Source organism: Mauremys reevesii, unplaced genomic scaffold, assembly GCF_016161935.1.
Source record: "Mauremys reevesii isolate NIE-2019 unplaced genomic scaffold, ASM1616193v1 Contig92, whole genome shotgun sequence".
Classification (NCBI taxonomy): domain Eukaryota; kingdom Metazoa; phylum Chordata; order Testudines; family Geoemydidae; genus Mauremys; species Mauremys reevesii.
Genome location: NW_024100909.1, coordinates 16985 through 32332, shown reverse-complemented (window position 1 = coordinate 32332; position 15348 = coordinate 16985). Strand labels below are relative to the sequence as shown.

The following is a 15348-nucleotide window of genomic DNA, read 5'->3' as shown; positions in this document are numbered from 1 at the left end:
GGTCCCATGGTATAATGGGCAGCACTCAGGACTCTGAATCCTGCAATCTGAGTTCAAATCTCAGTGGGACCTTGTGGTAAAGCCCTGGAGCTCATGCTGCTCCACTTCCCTGTCTCCAGCTCTGCAAGAGCAGTTTTTTCCCCTCCTGCTGGATGGGTCAGGGCTCTAGAACTGACACCTGAGGGTTGGGATTCTCATGGCTTCATGTGGTGCCCACAAGTCTGGCACTTGCCTCTGTGCTTGAAGGAAGCAGGGCTGGGCAGGTGGGAGCCCAGCACCTCTCCTCCTCTGGGCACCTAGAGCAGAGGCGGCTGGTGCTGACAGCTCCAAGGGAAGGCTTAAAAGCAGCGGAGGTCAGGGCGAGAGGAGGGGAGGACCATGCCTATGTGTGGCCAGCAGACAGCCACAGGGCCAGCCTGCTCCCTGATGTGCTGAACCCCACTGAAGGCCACAGGGCGGCTGCTGATGCTCTGTGGCCAACATCAGAAGAGGGTAGGAAAGCAGGGCCAGCCCCCCTGGTGGGGCCTCTGACTGTTCCCACTCCAGGTGCTCACTTTGGCAGTGGAGCCGCCCATTTTCTTTGGCAAGTCAGGAAGGGCAAAGGCGAGACTGGAAGCCCCTGGGGCTCATGCCCCAGCCTTTGTGACACCCACCCCCCAACTCCTTCCCGGGGCTGTAGCTGAAGCCAGAGCATTGGCCTGAGCGGCCAAGAAGAGGTTCCAGCCCTGAAGGGAGCAGGACGTTCAGCACAACAGTGAAACTGCAGAAACACAACCACCAAGGGAGTCGAAACCTCAGTCTTCTGATCCACACTCAGACACCTTATCCATTAGGCCACATGGTAACATGAGAAAAACCCCTCCAAGCTCTTCTTTGGAAAAGGGGGACATTGTGTTTCTCAGGTCATCTGCTGAGGGGGGCCGAGACTCTCTGGGCACAAGAAGTCAAGTTCCCCGCGACACGTGAGACTTAATTCTCTGGATCCAGGTGCAGGGCTTTGGCAGGAAGGCTCAGGCATGGGGGATTGGGGTGCAGCGGACGGACCGGCTCTCTAGGTGTGGAGATTTAGTCGCACTGAGGCACAGGAGGGAGGAGGAGGAGGAATCCTGCTGACAGGCAGTGGCTGTGCAGAAAAAGAAGAGGGGTTCTGGGGACTTTTTTTGCCTCTCATTTGCCGGCCTGCTCACTCTTGTGCTGAACAGTGAAGATGATCTCAACAAGCCCACGTAGCTCAGTTGGTAGAGCATCAGGCTCTTAATTTGAGGGTCCAGGGTTCAAGCCCCTGTCTGCGCGCTCAGCTTTTAAGTTGCCTTGTGTGCCAGGAGCCAAATGATTCCTGGTGCTGTCCACCAGCCACATGCGGATTCCCAGAAGCCGTGGCCATTTCCTGCAAAGGTTCCTTTCCTCAGGAATCAGGAGAGAGGCCACATCCACAGGAGCAGGCCTAGAACACACAGTCTCTGGCTGGCAGGAAGCGCTGTGGGGCCAGGTGCTGAGAAAGCCCAGAGGGGGAGCAGCAGAGATGGGGGGAAGAGAGACAGAGAAGCAATGAGGACAGAGCACAAGTGTACAGGGGGTTCAGGTCCGGCTATTGTGGGGAACTTCCCTGGTTTATACACGACCCTGGTGCAATTGGCGGGAGAAAGGATCTGAGTCCCCACCCCCTTACCCACAGGCTGCCTGACCCCGAGGACGCTCTTTCTACTCTCCTGTGTGGCAGAGACCTCGTAACCCCGACAAGGCTGGGCCCAGGAATCCTGGGGGGTTTGATGACCCCCAATCTTGTCATGATCACTTGAACGGGGGCTACAGTGTCTCCACTCTGGGCACTTCCCTGACCCACTCCTCACTGCATGTGCTTCAAGCAAACACCATTTATTACCCAGCAATCAATGTAAAACATAAGGAAAGGTGGGAAAGGAAAACACGTCACCCTGTTCTGTGGTGCAGGGAGATCACAACCAGCGTCTCTGGAGGGTCAGGGCAGGTCACAGTCTCTCCCTCACATGTCCCAGGCCTCCTCCCCAGGCCCTGGCTGTGCTGCAGGGACACCACGGGCTGGACACTTGCTCTGGCAGTGGCCACATGCTCTAGGTGACAGGCCCCTTGTTCCCAGTGTCAGCCCCCCTTGCAGGGGATATGATCCCCCCACCCCGAAAGGTCTGGCCTGCAAGATCTCTTGACGGGTGGCATCTCCTTGCACTGGGCCTTCTGCCCAGGGTCCCCCTCGCTCTCCCACGCTGCTCACTGCACCCACCTCCAGCCCCAGTGCTGCTGCGGCTCTGCCTCCAGCTCCCTGGGCTGCTCCTCTGGCTCCGCTTGCTGCAGCTCTTCTCCCCGCACAGATCTGCTCCCTGGGCAGCTTCTATGGCTCGTGCTGCTGCGGCTCAGCTCCCAGCACAGATCAGCTCTGGTTCTCCCCGGCTGGTGCAGCTCTGCTCCCCGGCTCTTCTCGGGCTCCTGCTCTCTCCTTAGCTCTGCCCCACTCTGGCCCGGGCAGTTCCAGCTCCCACGGAGGATGGGACCCCCTGGCCTGGTGACTCCCTCATTACACTGCCTGGCCTGTCAGTCCGGCTAACATGGAGCTTTGGCCTCTCCCCATTGCCCCTGGGGACTGTCAGTCTCAGGGTCCTGATTTCCCATTGGCCCTTCCCCCTTCTATTGGTGCTGGGAACTAGCCAACCAACCCCCCTCCCCACACACACTAAGTTTTAGTAAGGGGCCAACAGTCCCTTACACAAGCCAGCTCAGTGAGGGTCACTGATGTGCAGAGAAGGAAATATGAGCTGGTCCCATGGTGTAAGGGGCAGCACTCAGGACTCTGAATCCTGCAATCTGAGTTCAAATCTTGTGATGAAGCCTTGGAGCTCCCAGTGCTCAACTTTCCTGTCTCTAGCTGTGCAAGAGCCTGTCTCCCCCCTCCAGCTGGGTGACTCACCCACTGGAGCCAGGTCTTGGGTTGTGATGGCCACAATGGGTTGGGGATCTAGAACGTGTTACCCTGATGCCTGTGGTTTGACCAGGTGGTTGGGGTTCTTGCTGCTTCACATGAGGCCCACAAGTTTGGCCATTTCACTTGCAGCGACACGTTACCTCTTGCCCACATGGCATTTAAAGGAAGGAGGGCCAAGGCCAGGCTTCACAGTCAGGGCTAGGCAGGAGGGAGGCAGAGTCCCAGGCTGGAGCCCAACACACTTCTCCTCCTCTGGGCACCTGGAGCAGAGGTGGCTGGTGCTGACAGCTCCAAGGGAAGGCTTAAAAGCTACAGCGCAAATGAGGGCAGGGCCAGAGGAGGGGAGACTAAAGTGAAATCCCTGCAAGTTGCGTGGGCCCTTTTTAAAGACACCATAATAGAGGCCCAACTTCAATGTATACCCCAAATTAAGAAAAACAGTAAAAGAACTAAAAAAGAGCCACTGTGGCTTAACAACCATGTAAAAGAAGCAGTGAGAGATAAAAAAACTTCCTTTAAAAAGTGGAAGTCAAATCCTAGTGAGGCAAATAGAAAGGAGCACAAACACTGCCAACTTAAGTGCAAGAGTGTAATAAGAAAAGCCAAAGAGGAGTTTGAAGAACGGCTAGCCAAAAACTCCAAAGGTAATAACAAAATGTTTTTTAAGTACATCAGAAGCAGGAAGCCTGCTAAACAACCAGTGGGGCCCTTGATGATCAAAATACAAAAGGAGCGCTTAAAGATGATAAAGTCATTGCGGAGAAACTAAATGGATTCTTTGCTTAATTCTTCATGTCTGAGGATGTTATGGAGATTCCCAAACCTGAGCTGTCTTTTGTAGGTGACAAATCTGAGGAACTGTAACAGATTGAAGTGTCACTAGAGGAGGTTTTGGAATTAATTGATAAACTCAACATTAACATGTCACCGGGACCAGATGGCATTCACCCAAGAGTTCTGAAAGAACTCAAATGTGAAGTTGCGGAACTATTAACTAAGGTTTGTAACCTGTCCTTTAAATCGGCCTCGGTACCCAATGACTGGAAGTTAGCTAATGTAACGCCAATATTTAAAAAGGGCTCTAGGGGTGATCCCGGCAATTACAGACCGGTAAGTCTAACGTCGGTACCGGGCAAATTAGTTGAAACAATAGTAAAGAATAAAATTGTCAGACACATAGAAAAACATAAACTCTTGAGCAATAGTCAACATGGTTTCTGTAAAGGGAAATCGTGTCTTACTAATCTATTAGAGTTCTTTGAAGGGTCAAAAACAGGTGGACAAAGGGGATCCGGTGGACATAGTGTACTTAGATTTCAGAAAGCCTTTGACAAGGTCCCTCACCAAAGGCTCTTACGTAAATTAAGCTGTCATGGGATAAAAGGAAAGGTCCTTTCATGGATTGAGAACTGGTTAAAGGACAGGGAACAAAGGGTAGGAATTAATGGTAAATTCTCAGAATGGAGAGGGGTAACTAGTGGTGTTCCCCAAGAGTCAGTCCTGGGACCAATCCTATTCAATTTATTCATAAATGATCTGAAGAAAGGGTAAACAGTGAGGTGGCAAAGTTTGCAGATGATACTAAACTACTCAAGATAGTTAAGACCAAAGCAGATTGTGAAGAACTTCAAAAGATCTCACAAAACTAAGTGATTGGGCAACAAAATGGCAAATGAAATTTAATGTGGATAAATGTAAAGTAATGCACATTGGAAAAAATAACCCCAACTATACATACAACATGATGGGGGCTAATTTAGCTACAACGAGTCAGGAAAAGATCTTGGAGTTATCGTGGATAGTTCTCTGAAGATGTCACGCAGTGTGCAGAGGCGGTCAAAAAAGCAAACAGGATGTTAGGAATCATTAAAAGGGGATAGAGAATAAGACTGAGAATATATTATTGCCCTCATATAAATCCATGGTACGCCCACATCTCGAATACTGTGTACAGATGTGGTCTCCTCACCTCAAAAAGATATTCTAGCACTAGAAAAGGTTCAGAAAAGAGCAACTAAAATGATTAGGGGTTTAGAGAGGGTCCCATATGAGGAAAGATTAAAGAGGCTAGGACTCTTCAGTTTGGAAAAGAGAAGACTAAGGGGGGACATGATAGAGGTATATAAAATCATGAGTGATGTTGAGAAAGTGGATAAGGAAAAGTTATTTACTTATTCCCATAATACAAGAACTAGGGGTCACCAAATGAAATTAATAGGCAGCAGGTTTAAAACAAATAAAAGGAAGTTCTTCTTCACGCAGCGCACAGTCAACTTGTGGAACTCCTTACCTGAGGAGGTTGTGAAGGCTAGGACTATAACAATGTTTAAAAGGGGACTGGATAAATTCATGGTGGCTAAGTCCATAAATGGCTATTAGCCAGGATGGGTAAGAATGGTGTCCCTAGCCTCTGTTTGTCAGAGGATGGAGATGGATGGCAGGAGAGAGATCACTTGATCATTGCCTGTTAGGTTCACTCCCTCAGGGGCACCTGGCATGGGCCACTGTCGGTAGACTGATACTGGGCTAGATGGACCTTTGGTCTGACCCGGTACGGCCTTTCTTATGTTCTTATGTTCTTATGAGAACCATGCCTATGTGTGGCCAGCAGACAGCCACAAAGACACCCAGCCAGCCTGCTCCCTGCCCAGGGGCGGCTCCAGGCCCCAGCACGCCAAGCGCGTGCTTGGGGTGGAAAGCCACTGGGGGCACTCTGCTGGTCGCTGCAAGGGCAGCAGGCAGCATTGCCTTCTGCGGCTTGCCTGCAGAGGGTCCGCTGGTCCTGCGACTCGGCAAGCCGCCGAAGGCAGCCTGCCTGCTGTGCTTGGGGCAGCAAAATGCCTAGAGCCGCCCCTGTCCCTGCCTTGCCAAACCCCCACTGAAGATGTGCTTAATCCACTCTGTGTGGGGAGAGGATGTGTGGTTGGGGGGAGGAAAAGCCTTGGGCTGCACTGGGGGAATGCAGAGCAGGGGTGACACCCTAAAAAGCTGCAGCAAAGGGATGGACAGGTGGGGTGCATGGATAGAAGAGACTGCGAGCCTAAAATCTAAAAGGGGAGTGTGGGGTCTAGTGGTCAGAGCGGGGGAGTGGGGTTGATGGTCAGAATTCCTGGGTTCTATCTCCAGCCCTGGGAGGGGTGTGGGGGCCAGTGGTTAGAATGTGTGTCGGGGGGAGAGCAAATATTGGGACAGTCCCGATAAAATCAAGACGTCTGGTCACCCTACGTCAGGCTTCAAGTTGAGAATCATTTCCCCTTCCCGCTCTGTGGGACGGGAGACTTTTAAACGCGCTCTCTGTGCGACTGCACATGGCTAAGCAAAGAGAACAAACCCCCAATCCCCCCTGTGCTTTGGGGGCCAGGTTTGCGGTGGGAATTCTGTAGTTCAGATGACTTCACACCTGGGCATTGTGATTCTTTACCAGTTTCTCTGGCATTGGGGCAGTTTTTTGCTCCCAGCTGTGATGGCCGAGTGGTTAAGATATTAGGGTCGAAATCCAATAGGGTTCCCCTGTGCAGGTTCAAATCCTGCCCACAGCAAGGCCTGTGTTTTAGCCAGTCTCTCACCCGGGCAATACCTCTGTCCAACCCCCTGAGACACTTTCAATTCTCTCCCCACCCCAAGGAAATCCTGTTCTGCTCCTTTCATCGAGATCCCTGGGACACCCCCTCACACTGTGTCCCTGAGGGGTCGGGCAAACTCTCAGCACCTAAAGCCTCTGCCACTCACCTAGTGCCCCATAGATCAGCCATAGCCCTGGTTCTGCTCCTATCTCTAGAGTGTGAAAGGAGCCAAGTCAGCGACTCCCTGGGAGCTACGGGGCTGCAGAACCAACAGAGCAAAAATAGGTGCTCAGCGCCCACTGGCAGCCAGCTCCTCCCTCCCCCGCCCCACTACAGGCCTGGCTGACAAGCTCCTCCTCTTCCCCTTCAGCGCCTCCCACTTGCCAGTGATCAGCTGTTCAGTGGGGTGCAGGAGGCACTGGGCGGGGAGGGGGAGGAGCAGGGACGGGAAGAGGTGGGGGCGGGAGAGGAATGGGGCAGGAAGGTGCAGGATGGGAATATAGGGGACAGGGGTGGGAGCTTGGGGGAAGGGGTGGAGTGGGGACAGGGCAGAAAAGGGAGGATTTGTCCTGGGCCCTGCACCCCTCTAGGGCCGGCCCTGAAGGGAAGCACTGACTATCACAGTGACAATACAACTGACCAGCATTGCGGGGGAGGCTGAGGGAGATCCGCACTCAAGTGATGCCAGGGCGTTTCAGCAGGGCTCAGTGAGCTTTATGCTTCTCATGGAGGTGGATTACCCAGAGCGCTCCAGCTGCAGAGCCCAGGTGCTCCATGTGCCTTGCCAGTGTGGACACCTCAGGAGTTAGGGCACCCGGGGCTGCTTTAATGGGCTCTAACTTGCAAGTGTAGCCAAGCCCCTAGACTATGTCACTTGTGTGACTTACTTGTGCTATTGTAATAAATACAATAGACATGCAATGGTCAGAAATCGCACCAGCAGAGAAGTATATTGCAGGGAAACCATAAGGAAATTAAGAGTTTAAATTATCCTGCACATGTCCCACATCCCACTAAAATGAATCCAACCCACAGGGCACATGGGCAGACGTATCAGTGTCAGGATGCTACATTGTTAGCGCAGTAAATGAAGCTGCAAAATAAATGATGTTTAAATGACCTCACTCTATTTTTTACAATCCTGTGTTAAGAGGTAATAGATACAGATGGACACCAGGCAGGGTCGTTTGGAGGACGAAGCCTTTATGCTTCCATCCCCCACCACTGTCAAGTTTTAGCCAATTAGGACAAGTCAGCAAATAAGAACAACCTCAGGTCTCAGTAACTGCTACAGGTAGCAAAGTCCTACAGGGAGCAGTTTCTGGCACTACACCTGCACAGCTCTGCTCCCCGGCTCTTCTCGGGCTCCTGCTCTCTCCTTAGCTCCGCCCCACTCTGGCCCAGGCAGCTCCAGCTCCCACGGAGGATGGGACCCCCCTGGCCTGGTGACTCCCTCATTACACTGCCTGGCCTGTCAGTGCGGCTAACTTGGAGCTTTGGCCTCTCCCCATTGCCCCTGGGGACTGTCAGTCTCAGGGTCCTGATTTCCCATTGGCCCTTCCCCCTTCTACTGGGACTGGGAACTAGCCAACCAAACCCCCCACTAAGCTTTAATAAGGGGACAACAGTCCCTTACTCGAGCAGGCCCCATGAGGGTCACTGATGGCCAGAGAAGGCAGTATGAGCTGGTCCCATGGTGTAACGGGCAGCACTCAGGCCTCTGAATCTTGTAATCTGAGTTCAAATCTCAGTGGGACCTTGTGGTAAAGCCCTGGAGCTCACACTGCTTCACTTCCCTGTCTCCAGCTCTGCAAGAGCCATTTCTTCCTCTCCTGCTGGATGGGTCAGGGCTCTAGAACTGACACCTGAGAGTTGGGATTCTCACGGCTTCACCTGGTGCCCACAAGTCTGAGGGTGCTCACTTTGGCAGTGGAGCCACCCATTTTCTTTGGCAAGTCAGGAAGGGCAAAGGTGAGACTGGAAGCACCTGGGGCTCATGCCCCAGCCTCTGTGACACCCAACCCCCAACTCCTTCCCGGGGCTCTAGCTGAAGCCAGAGCATTGGCCTGAGCAGCCAAGAAGAGGTTCCAGCTGTGAAGAAAGCAGGACTTGCAGCACAAAGTGAGCACAACCACAAGGGGACTCAAATCCTGAATCATCCGATCCACAGGGAGATGCCTTATCCTTTAGGCCACATGATGAGGGGGTCTAAACACTTCTTTGGAAAAGCCGGACACTGTGTTTCTCAGGTCATCTGCTGAGGGGGCCGAGACGCTCTGGGCAGAAGAAGTTAAGTTCCCAGTGACACGTGAGACTTAATTATATGGGGCCAGGTGCAGGGCTTTGGCAGGGAGGCTCAGGCATGGGGGATTGGGGTGCAGCGGACGGACCGGCTGTCTAGGTGTGGAGATTTAGTCGCACTGAGGCACAGGAGGGAGGAGGAGGAGGAATCCTGCTGACAGGCAGTGGCTGTGCAGAAAAGAGGAGGGGTTCCTGGGACTTTTTTTGGCCCCCTTTTGCCTGCCTGCTCGCTCTTGTGCTGAACGGTGAAGATGTATCCTAACAAGCCCAGGTAGCTCAGTTGCTAGAGCATCAGGCTCTTAATCTGAGGGTCCAGGATTCAAGCCCCTGTCTGGATGCTCAGCTTTTAAGTTGCCTGGTGTGCCAGGAGCCAAACTCTGTTCACAGCCATACAGGGATTCCCAGAAGCCATGGCCATTTCCTGGAAAGGTTCCTTTCCTTAGCAAGCAGGAGAAAGGCCACAACTGCAGGTGTAGAAAGCGCAGTCTCTGGCTGGCAGGGAGAGCTGTGGGGCCAGGTGCTGAGAAAGCCCAGAGGGGGAGCAGCAGAGATGGGGGGAAGGGAGAGAGAGAAGCAATGAGGACAGAGCACAAGTGTAAAGGGGGCATCTGGTCTGGCTATTGTGGGGAACTTCCCTGGTTTATACACGACCCTGGTGCAATTGGCCAGCGGGAGGATCTGAGTCCCCACCCCTTTACCCAGAGGCTGCCTGACCTCGAGGACTGTTAGGATACAGAGATTCAGGCCTGTCTGCAGAGGCCTGTACTTTAAGAATTTAGGTGTATTTTTATCACTTAGCTAGTTATAAAGATATAAGAGAAAGAATAAAAAATCACTGTCTGTCTGTGTAATGGCCTTCTCTCACTGTGACAGTCTGAGGCCTGGTTCTTCGGCTAAGCAGCAAAGGCAGCCATAAGGTGGGAAGTGTGTGGTCACATTCACACATTCCCAACTAGTCACATTGAAATATTGGGCTGTTAGGAATACAATCCTGCCCTGATATTCCATCACCTCCAGAGAAAGGGAAACTTAGTTTGGTAGCATCCTGTCTGGCAAAAACTCACTTATCAATAGACACAGCTGGAAAACCCTTATGGTTGTACAGATGTAGTTGTGAAATCCTCCCTTCTGTATTGTTTTGTATGTTTATTTGCATGGTCTCTGTCTGGTTCTGTGATTGTTTCTGTCTGCTGTATAATTAATTTTGTTGGGTGTGACCAGTGAAGGAGGTGGAATATAACCATGTTACAGTATATTAGGACTGGTTAGTCTAGAGAAGGAGTGAGGGTACCAGGCGGCGCGGTGGTCGGAGCCGCGCGGTGAGTGCCCCCCTGAAGCGCTGGCCGCCTCCCTTCTCTCTCCCCCCCCGCTCCCTCCCCTTCCCCCCGCCCCCACTAGACCGGGCGCGCACTCTGCAGCACAGGGACTCCACTGGCTCCAGCCGCCCTGTAGGGGTTTTTTATTTTGTTTTTCCCCTGCTTTGCCGGCCGCGCCATTGTTTTTCCCCCCACCCCCCTGCTTTGCTGCTCCAGCCCCACCATTTTTGTGTTGTCCCCCGCCCCCCACTTTGCTGCTCCAGCTGTGCCGTGTCCCTCCCCCCAGCTTTGCTGATCCCGCCCCACCGTTTTTGTGTTTTCCCCCGCCACTTTGCCACTCCAGCCACGTCGTGTCCCTCCCCCCCAGCTTTGCTGCTCCAGCCCCACCATTTTTGTGTTGTCCCCCGCCCCCCACTTTGCTGCTCCAGCTGTGCCGTGTCCCTCCCCCCAGCTTTGCTGCTCCAGCCCCACCGTTTTTGTGTTGTCTCCCGCCACTTTGCCACTCCAGCCACGTCGTGTCCCCCCCCACTTTGCCGATTAAGCCGCGCCGTATCCCCCCCCCCCCACACCCACACTTTTCTGCTCCACCCGTGCCATTTTTTCCCCCCTGTTTTGTTGCTCCGGTGGCCCCACCCCATTTTTTTTTGCTTGGGGCGGCAAAAAAGCCAGAGCCGGCCCTGCCAACACCTGACTCCCTCCATCTTTACAGGGGCCTGACAAGCTTTACTTGTGTTTGGATTCTGCAAAGCAGAGGAGCAGGTGAGGTTTTCCTTGCAAGCTGTGTGTGAGTCACTCTTTGGCCAGGTCTGCACTACAAAGTTGTTTCAGCAGAATTATATTGCTCAGGTGTGTGAAAAACACACTAAGCTCCCTCAGTCAGCAGCTTGTGGCTGGTGTACACACTGCAATGCCACGTCTGGCGACAAAACTGCCCTGTTTTGCTGACAAAATAAAATGACTTTGATGAGAGGTCTAGAGCTTTTTGCAGCAAACTTAAAGTGACAGAGTAGACGCTGCTGTACATTATATCACCATAACTGGCCTCCTCCAGTATCCCACAATGCCCGCCGTGAACTCGCCTGCCCTGCATTCCTGCTACAGAGCCATGGCCCCTCCCCTTTCATAGCTCCGGGAAGTTCTCACAGCTGAGCCTGCTGCTCTGCTCCGGCAGCCAGGAGCAAATCACTGCTGTGGATGCTGCTCTCTCCCGCCCTGCGAACACAGAGCAGGGTGGCGGGAACTTCCATACATTGGGGGGGGGGCACTGGCATCCGAACTGTGACATGCCCAGGACATCCCTTCCCTCGAGGAGGCTCTTACCTTCTAAACAGGGACGGCTGTTTTCTAGTAAAATCAGGAAAAGGGAAGGAGAAAACTCGAAAGAGGCTCCTTCTGGCTCTCACGTACCTGAACCCAAATACTCTCTCAGTCCTCAAAGAGAGACCTGGAGAAGGAGACTTGCTGAAGCAAAGCCACAGGGTCTCTGAGGTTTCCCTGGCCCCTCACCCCTGTCCTGCCTGGCTGATGTCAGCATCTCTCTGTGAGGTCACCACCTCCCCACCACCTTTGACCAATAGTCTGAGGTCCTGCAAAAGGCCTTTGTGATGTCACTGCCACACCCCTCCCTTGCTGTGCTAATGTCCTGCCCCTGCCCAGGCACTTTGGAGGTTTGAGCTACTCCCTGTGGATCACCCCACTCAAGGAGTGTTCGTTCTAGGCAGCAAGCTGGCTAGACAGGAAAACAGCAGATGCTGCTCCCAATGCTACACTCAGTTTTTCAGAAATTAGTCGACTTTATGGCCAGAAGAGACCATTAGAGCATCTAATCTGACCCCCTGCATATCACAGGCCTCCTGTATGACACAATAGCTACTTTTGGGGGCAACACATTCCAGAAAGGCAGCTAGTCTTCATTAAATGACACCAGGAGATGGAGAATCCACCAATTTCCTTGGTAGCTTGTTCCTGTGGTGAATCATCCTCGCTGTTGAATATTTGTGCCTTAGTTGTAATATGAATTTGTCTCTTTTCACCTTCCAGCCATTGGGTCTTGTTATGCCTTTCTCTGCGAGATTAAAGAGCCCTTTCATACCCAATCTTTTCTCCACATTAAGGCCCTTCAACACTTCAATGAAGTCACTTTTCATTAATGAAGGACCCCCCGCCGCCGAATTGCCGCCGAAGACCCAGAGTGGAAGAATCTCCAGAGGCCCGGACCCCTCGAGAGTTTTCCAGAGCTCCTGGAGTTAGTGAAGGACCCCGCTCCAGGAGCCCCAAAAAACTCTTGTGGGGGCCCCTGTGGGGACCAGGGCAAATTGCCCCACTTACTCCACCATCTGGGCGGCCCTGATGGGACCTGGATCTACTGTTATTTCAGGACTCCTGTGAGTCCCTCAGCTGGTTGGTTTGCACTCTGCTCTTGGGATTCTCTCTCCTCCTCCCTCTCTGCTGCTCTCCTCCCCTAGACATTGAACCCAACCCTTGCTGCTGCCAACACCAACTGGCAGAAGGGCCTCTAAGTCCCCTGCCTGAGGGGAGGCCAATTCATGTGGTCGGCCATAAGCAATATGATATTTTCTGTCTTATTCTCTATCCCTTTCTTAATGATTCCCAAGATTCTCTTTGCTTTTTTGACCGTCATTGCACACTGAGTGGATGTTTTCATAGAACTATCCGCAGTGACTCCAAAATCCCTCACTTGAGTGGCAACAACTATTTTTGGCCTCGTCATTTTATATGTATAGTTGGGATTATGTTTTCCAATGTGCATCACTTTGCATTTATCAACAAATCTGTCATTTTGTTGCCCTTTCACCCAGTTTTGTGAGCTCTTTTAGTAACTCTTCGCAGGCTGCTTTGGACTTAACTTTCCTGAGTAGTTTTGGATCATCTGCAAATTTAGCCACCTCGCTGTTTGCCCCTTTTTCCAGATCATTTATGAATATGTTGAATAGTACTTGTCCCAGACCCCCTGGGGGGCACCACTATTGACCTCTCTCCATTTTGAAAACTGATCATTTATTCCTACCTTGTAACCAGTTATTTACCCATGAGAGGACCTTCCCTCTCATCCCATGAGAGTGTAATTGAGCAGAATAGGGCTTCCTTGGGTGTGGGCGTGAATTGACAATATATCAGGGGGTTGTGCACATTTATTGTCCTGGTGAAAAAGTGTGTCTGATACTCAGTCTTTGCTGCTCCTGCCAGCTGTGACTGCTGAGGACATTTTCCTTCTCTGCTCCAGGGTCTCTCTTCTGCCAGATTCTCAAAAAGTCAGGCCCCTTGCAGACTATGGCAGAGCAGTTTGGTAATAGGCTGCAGGACTCACCACATAAGAATGTAACTGCTGTAGCACCTTGACTGTCCATGGGCCAAATCCTGCAGCCCTGGATAACCTCCCACTGATGGCAATGGGAATTGAGCCTTTGTAACTAGCTGCTTGTACCTGAGGTCTCAGTTATGGATTAAACTGGTGGCAAACACAGCTTCAGTCAAAGAAGTGAAGGCTGTAAGTGAAAGAGCAAAGCTGGCCATCTGGGGAGCTGCTGCAGTCCCATCACCACAGCTAGAAGGGAGAAGAGGAAAAACTCCCTAAAGTCCTGTGAGCAACCCCGAGAAAAGGAAGTTTGTCAGTGAGATCAGTCGCAATAACTATGAAATGACGGAGTGCTTTCTCCTCTGTGCCGACATGGCTGAATTGTGTTACTTTACTGTGAGAATAAGCTTTAAAATATCCTGCTCTAATTTCAGGATCAGTCTGTAATCATAACTGGACTCTGTGGGAAGTGGCCTCTGGATAGTGATCTTTGGGCAGAGCTGGCTGAAGAGCCTTCCTATTCACCAGGAGATCCTGGCTTGGCCTGACAGTTCTTCCTTGCTGAACCTGGCTTTTTTTTCAGGCTCCTTTCTTTTATTTTATTTCTTCTAATGAAAAGAAAAGACCTCACTGCACAATCCTTGTAAGTGCTTGTTCAAGACACAGAAACCCTTCCTTGCAGCTAAGTCTTGGAAAGCGTTAAGTGGTACGTCTGGAGCTGATGGAAAGGTTACCATGACTCAGAGTTGAGCTGAAGCTGCTGTGGCTGAAACACAGAGCACTAATCAGTATCTGATCACAGCAGCTTGTGGGAGAAGTGCATGTTAGAAGCCCTCTGTCAGCTCAGCTGTGGCTTTCTGTGCACTGAGCCAGCCTGCTCAAGGTCTGCAAGTCTTGAGGGAAATGGGGCACATTTTTACTTTGGAATTTGAAGGTGTAGTCTGGGACCATCAAGTGGAGTGGTTGCAAACAGCTTGCTGAGGAAGGCACCATGGCTTAGTAGGCTAAAGCGCCTGTCTAGTAAACAGGAGATCCTGGGTTCAACTCCCAGTGGTGCCTTGTTCTATAGCTTTTGTCTCCTCTGCTCACATTTTCCTGTGTCTTCCTAGGAAACATAAGAGACCTCCCTTGACAATCCAAGTAATTGCTTGTGAAGAAAAAGGCTTCTTTCCAACGGAGCATTGGCGAGAATCAAATCCTCAGTCTGGTGTTGATGAAAAGGCTATTGGCATTGGCAAGGAGGTTGCTTCTGCTGCAATTTGCTGTGACAGGAGACCCTGTGTTGTGCAGCCATGCAATTCACTGGGGATATCTGTGCACAGAGCCCCTTCTAGAGGGTTCTCTGCAGGGCTTGCAGGAAATGGAGAATGACTGTCCTTTCACTTTTCATGTTATTGTTGATGAAAAATGGAGCAGTTAGGGGAGATGTCCCAGAGCATGGCACCATGGCAGAGCTTGCCAAGAGAGCTGCTGGATAAAGAGCAGATTCAGGATCCAGCATCCAGTGCTGCCTTGCTGAACGTGCCTCCTCTTGTCACATTTTGGTCAATCTTTTTTGTTAACGGAGAAGCCCGACTCTGGCTAGCCATACAAATGCTTGCAAAAGAAACGGGTCTTTTTGCTGACAACTGTCAAAAGGAGGCTTTGGATAAACATGGAAACAAGGTCAAGGTCACTGTAACTCATCTTGCATGTGCAGCTGTTGAAGCTACAAGGCAGAGCACTAAGCACAGTATTACCACGGCTGGTCACAGCAGGATCTCTGTGTGGTGGGATCCGTGGGGTACAATCCCAAACTGTGGAACTGCTCTGTCCTTTTATCTCTCCAGCCTGGGCTGTGTCTTACAATGCTGCACTAGTGACAAGCAGCAAAACCCGCTCCATGTGCTGTGATCACTC

The 15348-nt window shown here is 51.8% G+C and overlaps 2 non-coding genes across 2 annotated transcripts; both read left to right on the top strand.

Moving 5' to 3' along the window:
* On the top strand, positions 1-72 carry TRNAQ-CUG. The gene has a single exon. It is a non-coding gene; the product is annotated as a tRNA-Gln (tRNA).
* Positions 73-14434: 14362 nt separating this feature from the next.
* Positions 14435-14508, top strand: TRNAT-AGU. The gene has a single exon. It is a non-coding gene; the product is annotated as a tRNA-Thr (tRNA).
* The last annotated feature ends 840 nt before the right edge of the window (positions 14509-15348 follow it).